Source organism: Amphiprion ocellaris, chromosome 22 (genome assembly GCF_022539595.1).
Source record: "Amphiprion ocellaris isolate individual 3 ecotype Okinawa chromosome 22, ASM2253959v1, whole genome shotgun sequence".
Classification (NCBI taxonomy): domain Eukaryota; kingdom Metazoa; phylum Chordata; class Actinopteri; family Pomacentridae; genus Amphiprion; species Amphiprion ocellaris.
Window position 1 is genome coordinate 3,710,146 of NC_072787.1, and position 9,021 is coordinate 3,719,166.

At 40.2% G+C, this 9,021-nt stretch overlaps 1 protein-coding gene across 1 annotated transcript in view; it reads left to right on the forward strand.

The window, feature by feature from the left end:
* tgfbr1b (transforming growth factor, beta receptor 1 b) overlaps positions 1–7,681 on the forward strand; it is a 61,530-nt gene extending 53,849 nt beyond the window's left edge. Inside the window, exon 9 of the mRNA XM_023271778.3 lies at positions 1–7,681. This exon is cut by the window's left edge and continues 1,064 nt beyond it. The gene's annotated coding sequence lies outside the window, so the exon portion shown is untranslated.
* The last annotated feature ends 1,340 nt before the right edge of the window (positions 7,682–9,021 follow it).

Below are 9,021 nucleotides of genomic sequence, written 5' to 3' on the forward strand. Positions count from 1 at the left end.
CAGAGGAATACCTTGCTGATAAGTATACCCATTACTTACTTCATCAAGGAATTTTCAGTGGACTTTAATTTTAAAATGGCGACAACATCTAAATCAAGTACTTTTAACTTTGCTCCATATTCCCTGTGCATAGTCTTCAGTCTTTTTTTCAAACTACAGACTGTACTTTCTTGTCTTTTGTAGGCCCACCTCTACAGAAGCCATAGTCTGTTTTATTACTGTAATTCAAGGCAAATCCCAAATTGTTGTTATTCAGATTTATAAAAACAACATATATGTAGAATATTCTCAGAAAATTATTTGAATGATTTGAATTCACTTGTCCTTTGTTAAATTTTAAATTGAGATTGCCTTTAAAATTTCATTTAATTTTAGCCTTTCTGCAGTAATTCAGCATTAATATAATTGAATACAGCAGTTTAATGCCAACAGTGGTGAAATTTTTTTCATTTTGCAGATGATTTTCCATCCACCATCAGCTGTTGTTTTTCTTGGTAATTGTGCTAATTGAGCAGGTAGCAGCAGAAACCTGACAGTAACTCAACTGCAAAGAGCAGTATTTCTGAGAGTGAAGATCAGTGGTTTGCAGCCCTACTCTTGAGGGGTGATACGGTAGAGCTGGGCACTGAAGCGAAGGTCTGGGGGTTCTGGGACAGTTTGCTGGCTGCCCTATAGGGTCCACACAAAAGGTAGCTTAATCTGTCCTTCATCTAGTCGAGTTGTGAGCAGAATCTCTCATCTCTGCAACAGTTTTGCACCTGTTTTTCATTTGTTGCTGTTCTATTTTCCCGTCTCCTGTCCTATTGTCAGGGAACTGGACTGGTCAGTTTAATTTATTGTGTCTTTTGAATTTTCTTTCTGGTGGCAGGGGATCTTTTTTGCAAAAGCAAACTGGACATGGTGACCTCATTCATTTTTGGCAAACATGCTGCAACATATGCAATATACAGTAGATAAATGTGTCTATTTTCTATACTCTGCTCTGCTAAACCACAAACGACAAGAACAACACCAACAACAATCAGCTGCCACCATGCCTTCCAAGCCAGCTGTTACCAGAAAGTGCCACTGCTTTAAAACCCAACTCCTCTCATGTCGGCTGCTGTGGAGTGCGTTTGTTCTTGCGTGTATGCAGCTCTGTGTCAGTGTGTGTCAGAAGAGGCCTGCAAGAGCCCTGCCCGAGCATACAGCAAGCTCGTACTATGCACACCCAAGTTGTAGGGACGGATAGCAAGAAGGGGCACAGCACACGTCGCAACACCCACAGCCCAGCCGACACTCTGGTGCCATTTCGTCAGACCCCCTCCTGAACACTCGACCACCTCAGCAGCAGCTCATCGTACAGCTTCACCTCCTAGTGGACTGAGTCTGGAAACTAAGCTCCAGCAACTCAAACTGTCTGTAGTTGGAAAGACGTCGCCGCAAAAGCTCATGGCGGCTTTCAAAAAGAGACACAAAGACTTGTAAGCATTCTTGATGTCGCCCTATAAATGTAAACTCTTGGATTTCAGATTTTTGCTCTTTCATCTGTTTGCGCCGTTGACAGCACAGCAGCGCAAGTCAACCATTCAAGCATTCTCTTCTCTGTAGGATAATCAACAAAAAACAGTGAGGTACATTCATTTAAGTATAGCAAATGGATATTTACTAAGCCATAGGTTTTTCCAGGTTTTTTTTTGTTGTTGTTGCAAGGTCTTTTTCTACTAGAATGTACATTTACGAAAAACAAAAGAAAAAATTATGCGTAAAATGAACAATTTTGTCATTTCAGCTTAGCAAGCCTTAAGGGACCAACACATAAGAGTCAGGATCTGCTCTTATTTTGTTTTCTTTATTTTTGTTTTTTTCTGAAAAAAGGATAAATATATATATATATATATATATAAAATTGATTACTATGATAAAGTTAGTCATTCTATGTAAACGACAAAAAATATATATGTAGCACCTGATTTAATGGTTTGTTTCAGTCAAGTGTTTGTCCTGCCAAAATTGCCATACATCTAAACCCATTACATTTTATTTGCTTGTGTCTATCAAAAGCACTTGTCTTTTAATGCATAAGTCAAAAACAAGTTGAGAATTGGATAAATACTACATACTTACTGACAAACAGTGAATGAAGGCATCAGGTGAATTACATTTGCCAGACAGTGATTTGCACAAAGAAGTCAGAGTCTCTCGATTGTTCAGCAATAAGTGCACTTCTGTACCATTGCAGAGTTTACCTGTATGGCAATTTGGATGTTAATGACTGTCTGTCTCCATTGTTTTTCTGTATGGATACATAATGTATTGATGTGCTGCTAGTTGTCCACCTCACTTTCTGAGTGGAGGTGAGAGCTGCCGTTGGATGTAAATATCCTCAGATTGCCTGAATCTGATCGTTCTGTGCCATGATATTCTGACTCACATCCACTTCAAAATCATTTGGTAAGCAGTCCTCTCCAAGATTTGCTGAAGCATATATGAGTTGTTGTCAGCCACCATCCTTAGAAGCACAGCAGTCCACTCCAGTAGCTTGTTCCACTGATGTGTGCTCATCAGTTCAGTCAGCTGCTGTAGTGTTCTCTTTCAATGGAAGGCTGCAGCCTCTGGGCAGTGGTTGAAAACCAATGTGCCAATCTGTTGATGAGCATCATAGTTTATACCCTGTACTTTGATGTTCACATATAAAAAACACAGTTGGAAATGCAGTGACAGACATTTTCCTCAACTAGAGTCCCAAGTGTGGAGAATGAAAAGAGAGGTGCTGATTTGTTGAGTGGAAACTTTTCTTCTCCCTTGAAAATTGTCTGCAGAAGCCCTTGTAGCAACCAATAATGTAATGACAGTTAATGTCAGAATTTTCAAATGATATAAGCTGCACCTCTAGCAACATTTTTAAGTGTCCGATTCCCAGGTGATGTACCAACAGTATCAGTGCACTTCTACTGAGCAAATGACTGCCTGTCAGAGGAAGCCTGTTTCCCATAGTTTCAGACAGTACTTATGATCACAGTGCATGGTTTCTGGCAGTTCATCTTCAGTCGGTTTTTGCCTCAGTGGACTGAATTTTTAAACCAACCAAACATAAAACCTCATTAGAGTTCAGACTCACAAACAGCCACAAAATGCACTCAAACCTCCACATTCGGTCTGCTTACTCGTTTTTCCAAAGCTTTTGACCAAATCACACAATGTTCATCGGCAGTTGTAGCTCAATCAGCCGTCTCTTTTGGAATAGTTCATTATTTGAATATAGATTATTGTTACATCCCACCTCTGCGAGGATACAGGGAAGCAACATGAAGACAGTTGTTTTGAGTTTAGCAAAGTTATTTATTGCTTAGTAGCATAATTAACAAAGGATACAAAACTTTGTGAAAGAACGGGGCCAGTGGGTGTTGCTAAATCAATGAATGAAATAAAAGATGGCAGAGTGTTCTAACTTGCCATAGAAACCGTGAAAGAAAACGTAATGTCCTGCCCAAACTAAAAACATGGGCAGCAGCACCCCTGCTCAAAGTGTGTCAAGTAAAGAAATAATCAGAACAACAGATCGAAGACTGCACAAAAGCTACGAGTAACCACAAGTAAGAACACAAAGCTGAGTATGAGTAGCCACCGGCAGAAGATTACAGAACATACAAAGACAGAATAACCACTAGGAAGTAGGAATACAGAAGGGAGGTACAGAGGCCACCACCCAAACTGTCAGGTTAGGTGCACTTTTAAACTCACGTGTAGTGATTGCAGCAATCCAATCAGTAACAAGAGTGAGCCGAGATGACCAACAGGATGTGGAGAAAGTACAGGAGCCCACATCGATCAATTTACACGCATGAAACAGGGTCAGGAAAACTTCACCTTCACAGCGTTTATATTTAGCGTTTAGTCTCAAAGTAATACCAAGCTCAGCACGGCAGAGATGGGAGAGAAGACTTCCTTTTATGTAGTAGATTACATGCTCAGAATTGTCTAGCAGCAACAGGAACATTAATCTGATGTTAAAGACTATGTGCTCCACCCAAAAGCCAAAATTCAAATGAGTAAATGGACCTTCGGATTGTTAGGTGTGAGGACATTCTCACCATTCATTTTGGTCTTTTGACATATAAATACTGTTACATGTCTGAAAACCAAGACAGAATTGATGTATTTAGTTGACTGGACTAAAATAGCATTTCACCAGCAAAATCTCAGAAGCTTCTAATCTTCACAAGTCATTTTGAATGTGGCATATTTATTTTTCTTCAAAATTCCATAATCAGTTGCTACAGGCTTTTTACAGACTTTCTTGTTGTGCTTAAGGAAAGTGGAGAAAAAAGGGCAAACAAATGATGCACCTACCCATTGAGTACCACTGTTCTAAGTCATTCTTTTGAATATCGTATTCTCAGTTATGTAGAAAACAAACAGTGGCACAAGGGACATATTAAGCTGTGTATATATCTTGTGTAGTAAACAGAAGGAGGAAGCTATTCTGATATTTGAAGAAAGCAAAGTGGATTTTGCTGCTATATTAAATACAAAAACGGTGACACACTATGCTGAATTAAATGTTAATTGTGTACAAAAGCGGTAAAACTAGTAGGGCCAACTGGGGCTTGCTAGGGAAGACCAGGGCCAAGGATTCATCTTTCTAAGCCATGTGGGGGTCAGGGTTGGGGAATTGGTGGTGGTGGGGGGGTGTAGTACAGTCTAAATTTCCAGATTTTACAGTAGCCCTTTAAGTGAGCCCCGGCTTGCCCTGCTGGGCCTTTAGGTGGGACTGAGACTGTACAGTATGTGTTTTCCATTAGCAGCGTCATTCTCTGGGACATTAACAACAACAAAAGCTCAACTCAACTGCAACTCTGGTCTGCCTCTACTAGGACAACCTTCATTCTGTCTTAAAGTCACCAGCAGCCTTGTACTTTTTCTTTTCAAAACCCAAGATGACTTAACTGTAAAAAGACATGTTTGCACCCACTGTTTTTCTCTTGTGGTCTTTATACAGAAATGTTTCTGTCTTGATTCTTTGTTGCCTTTCTATCTTGTCATTCCATGTTCTCGAATTGACTTAACATCTCCTAGCTACAAGAGCCACACTTCACTGCAGCCAGTACCCGCTTTGCAGCTCCATAGCAAGTGAAGCAACTTACATCCATCCTCGCCTTTTCTTAGTGTGATCCCTGTGTACGCTCCCATTTTCATCCTGGGACGTGCTTCAAAAAGAGTTAGTGTGACTCGGTGAAATGTATGAATAGGGATAACAGTACATGACGACAGACCGTCTTGAAGGCATTCTGGGTGTTACACAGGAGAGAAATGATGCAAGTTGTTCAGTGGAGAATACTAAAAGAGTTCAAGAGAAAAGTTCAGAGTTCTACTCACGTAGAATTAAACTGAATAATCATGTCTCTGCAAGCCATTGTGAGAAAATATTGCAATTCAGGTAGTCTGAGAGCAAACTTGATTTTTGCTCGTCCTCCTGGCCCTGTTTTCAGACTGTAGAAAAATCTAACCAGTGATGATACACTTCAGCCAGTCACAGGGCTTCTCACCTTGGCTTAACCAGGATTTTTACTCAAAGCAGGATTTAAATCCTAGGTTTAGCTGGACTATCTTTGCAAGTTTGAAAACATGCTCATCTGGTGGGAGGGGCTTAGAAGAGAGAGGGAGGAGGGAGAAAGGCTAAATATACTCAGTCTTTTTTTGGTTTTCTTCAGATTTCTGCTTGATGCAGCTTTTAGATGTTGAAATTCCACATTTAACGGTGCGTTGATCTGGCATTTTTGTTAATTTCTACCAACAGTCAGTAAGTCCAATACCATGAATGTCCTCAAGGTGAGTCTGTGTGAAAATGTGCTCAGTTATTCACATTCTTAAAGTACTGCCAGGTTAAATCGCTCTTTATGTGACAGCAGTGTTTTCACCCTGTGTCTGACCATGGATGTGTCATACCGCTCTCCTTTGCCTTCACATGTCATGCTACTTTGTATGGAGCACCACTGCTATTATACAAAGGATCCCCTTTGAGTTTGCAGAGCATTGGATGTGAACCTGTAAATCCTGGTGTCACTCCTTAATTTGTGTGTTATTTGAGTTTGTGTTTGGGTATTTAAATCAGTATCAGAACCCACTGTATCTCTCTTTGAGAATCCTACCTTGCCTCTTCTCCTTGTATCTCAGATTGATGGAAGGTGGCGATACATTGTTGATATGCAGCCACTGTGCAATTTCAAACTTGAGTCCAGTGGTCAAGACAGTTGATGGTTTCTGAATGGCAGTAGCAATGTGACTCAAACCCAGTAAAGTAGATGCACTCTGTGCGGTCTAGTTGAATATGCAGCCAAGAAAGGTACACAAGAAGCATTTTTTTGTGCTGTGTGTGCAGTGATGGAGGGCCAAAACCGGGGAGCTATCAGGAACTATGCCAGCAGCTCTACAGCTTCAAACCACGCACTGACAAATTCCTACAGCTGTGAATGTATCGGCTCTCAATATCAACAGCCAACCTGCGTATTTCAGCCCAAAGGTCGTGGAGCAAGTTTGTGAGCATGCAAATACCCACCGCACGGGTCTGTCTCTTTCTCTTGTTATGCAAAGTCTGGGTCAACGTGTCTGTCCACTCAGTCCCACTGGATCACAATGGTTGAATGACCTATCTATGCTAGCAGGATCCACACACTGTGACGTTAGGGTCAAAGATTATCACGATCTCCCGTCATGATTGCCCTCCATCATCTCAGAGACCTACAGTCTGATGCTGTTGACTAAAGCATCTACAGGGAATGTGTGGAGGCTGCTGCAGCAGGTGTGGGTCACGGAAGGCCTCAGGCTTTGCTCAGCTAAGAAATCGTTCTTGTCTCGGGTCTGCAGTGAGGCCTTTATGGCAACAAGGGTAGCAGAAAGCTTTATCATATTTTATTTGGTGCCTAAGTTTGACAAGACTTCTTTTACTTTTCACCTCAAATGACAAAACTGCATGTGATTGTGTGTCTGCATTAATGTCTGCATTACCTGCTTTATAGATGTCATCCAAAAGCTGAGAATTATCTTAAAAAACATACAGTAATTAACGTATTGAAAAGGTCACTTAATCAAAAAGAAAATACCTCCTTTTAAAGACCAATGTGTTTTACCTCACTGTATATATATATTCTTGATTTGTTTACTCCAAGTTTGCAATTTATCTTTCTCTTTTGTTTCTATGAAATACTTAACGTTGAAGACGATAATTTGTTTCTTTTCCGTGGTACTTTTTGTCAGATGGCATTGTATTGTGTTTGTGTTGTGCCTGAGCAGTATACTATTCCTCTTTTACCATGCTCTGTATATGACCTGTTGGTTGTGTTCTGCGTGAGCTGTACAGTCAAAGCGCTTTACAAATGTCCAAGCCCCTTCTGAGCTCTGGTTACAAAGGCCTTGTTCAATATGTTCTTTTGTTTAACGAAAAAAAGAGTCAAAGTGAAGGTAGAGGAGGCTGGAAGTGAGGGGAGGGACTGTAAAGCAAAAACCCCTTAACAACTTTCCAGCCATCCTCACCTCACAACCCTCTTGGATTTCTAAACATATTCTAATCTTGACTTTTTTATATAGTGTGTACAGACGAATGGGAGATCAACATAGGAACTAGAGGATTGACACTTATGTTAACTTCTAACATAGCTGGAGTAGAAAATGGTGTGAATAAAGAAACAAAATTTCAGTACAATGTCTGTGTTTGTCCGTTTCATTTGGTAGCTGCATACTGGAAGTCAATAAACCTCTTAATATGTTCCAACAAAAGAATAACTAAACCCTTACAAGAGCAGTTTCTGCTTTCGAAGAAAGCTCTTCAAGCTCAGACTCCTATGACCTTAAAAAAATACAGCAAATCAAACACTTTGCTGGTACTAAATTCTAATACTGCACTAGGTAGAAATGTGAAATCTGTCCAGTATCTCTAGCTGTGACAGCTTTGTTAGAGTACGACAGTAAATAAAACTTTTGTTTTGAATGTCTTGACAAATTTAGTGTATGAAATTCTTCTGATCATATGAGAAACTTATGTCTTAATTCCATATGTTGGCAAGGTAGTTTCTTCAGACTATAACTCCATTCTTGACTTGAGGTCTCTATTATGGACCTATTTATCTAACAGACACATCACATTATTGACAGTAGTGGTCAGCTTTAACCTGTAATACATAAACCTTCTGTTTTCTGAAAATGAGTGAACCTAAAGGTAAATGAGGAACATATAACATTTTATTCGCTTACAACTGAGTTTTAAACTTAATACAATTAAATTTTACAAAAAGAAACTTCTGGCAGAACCAGCCTCTGGGAGGGCAGCGTTCCACCTCAAATAGTTGGGGTGACAGTGAAGGGGAGGGACAACTGTAGCGCAAATACCAAAGAAACAAACAATACATACCACTGACTCACTTTTTGAACTTGAACTAACCTCGAGCGGATATTTGAGGTTCTGCATAAGCTGTATATGGCACCGTTGGATGTCACTGTTTGAATAAGAAAATAAGCTGCTCAGTCTTCCTTGGTAGGGAAAGGGGTTGATGGTGGTAGAGGGTGGGTGGACAGTAGGAAGGATGGAGAGATGAGATTTGAAGACATAAAGGAGGGGTGGGTAAGGGTGGGGATGACGGAGCAGGTAGAGAGATGAGGGTGAAGGAGAAAGGATGAAGAATATGAGTTGAGGGAAATTTCACAAATTGACTCTTGACAAGGCACACTTGTTAATTCAAAACCATTCCAGGTGATTACCTCATGAAGCTGATGGAGAGAATGCCAAGAGTGTACAAAGCAGTTATCAAAGCAAAATGGGGCTACTTTAAATAGACAGTTTGCTAACAGCATGTCAGGTTGGGAGTTTTATTCTGCCCTCTAGTGGTAGCATGATTACCTCGAAGCTATATTCAAGAAAATGTATCCACAAGTATAAAAAGTATTGTGGTTCTCAAGTACAAAACACTTCCACACGCTACAATCATTATATTTGAAACATATTAGTGCGTGTTTATGTTCCTGATCAGTGTGATCCTGTGTACTAAA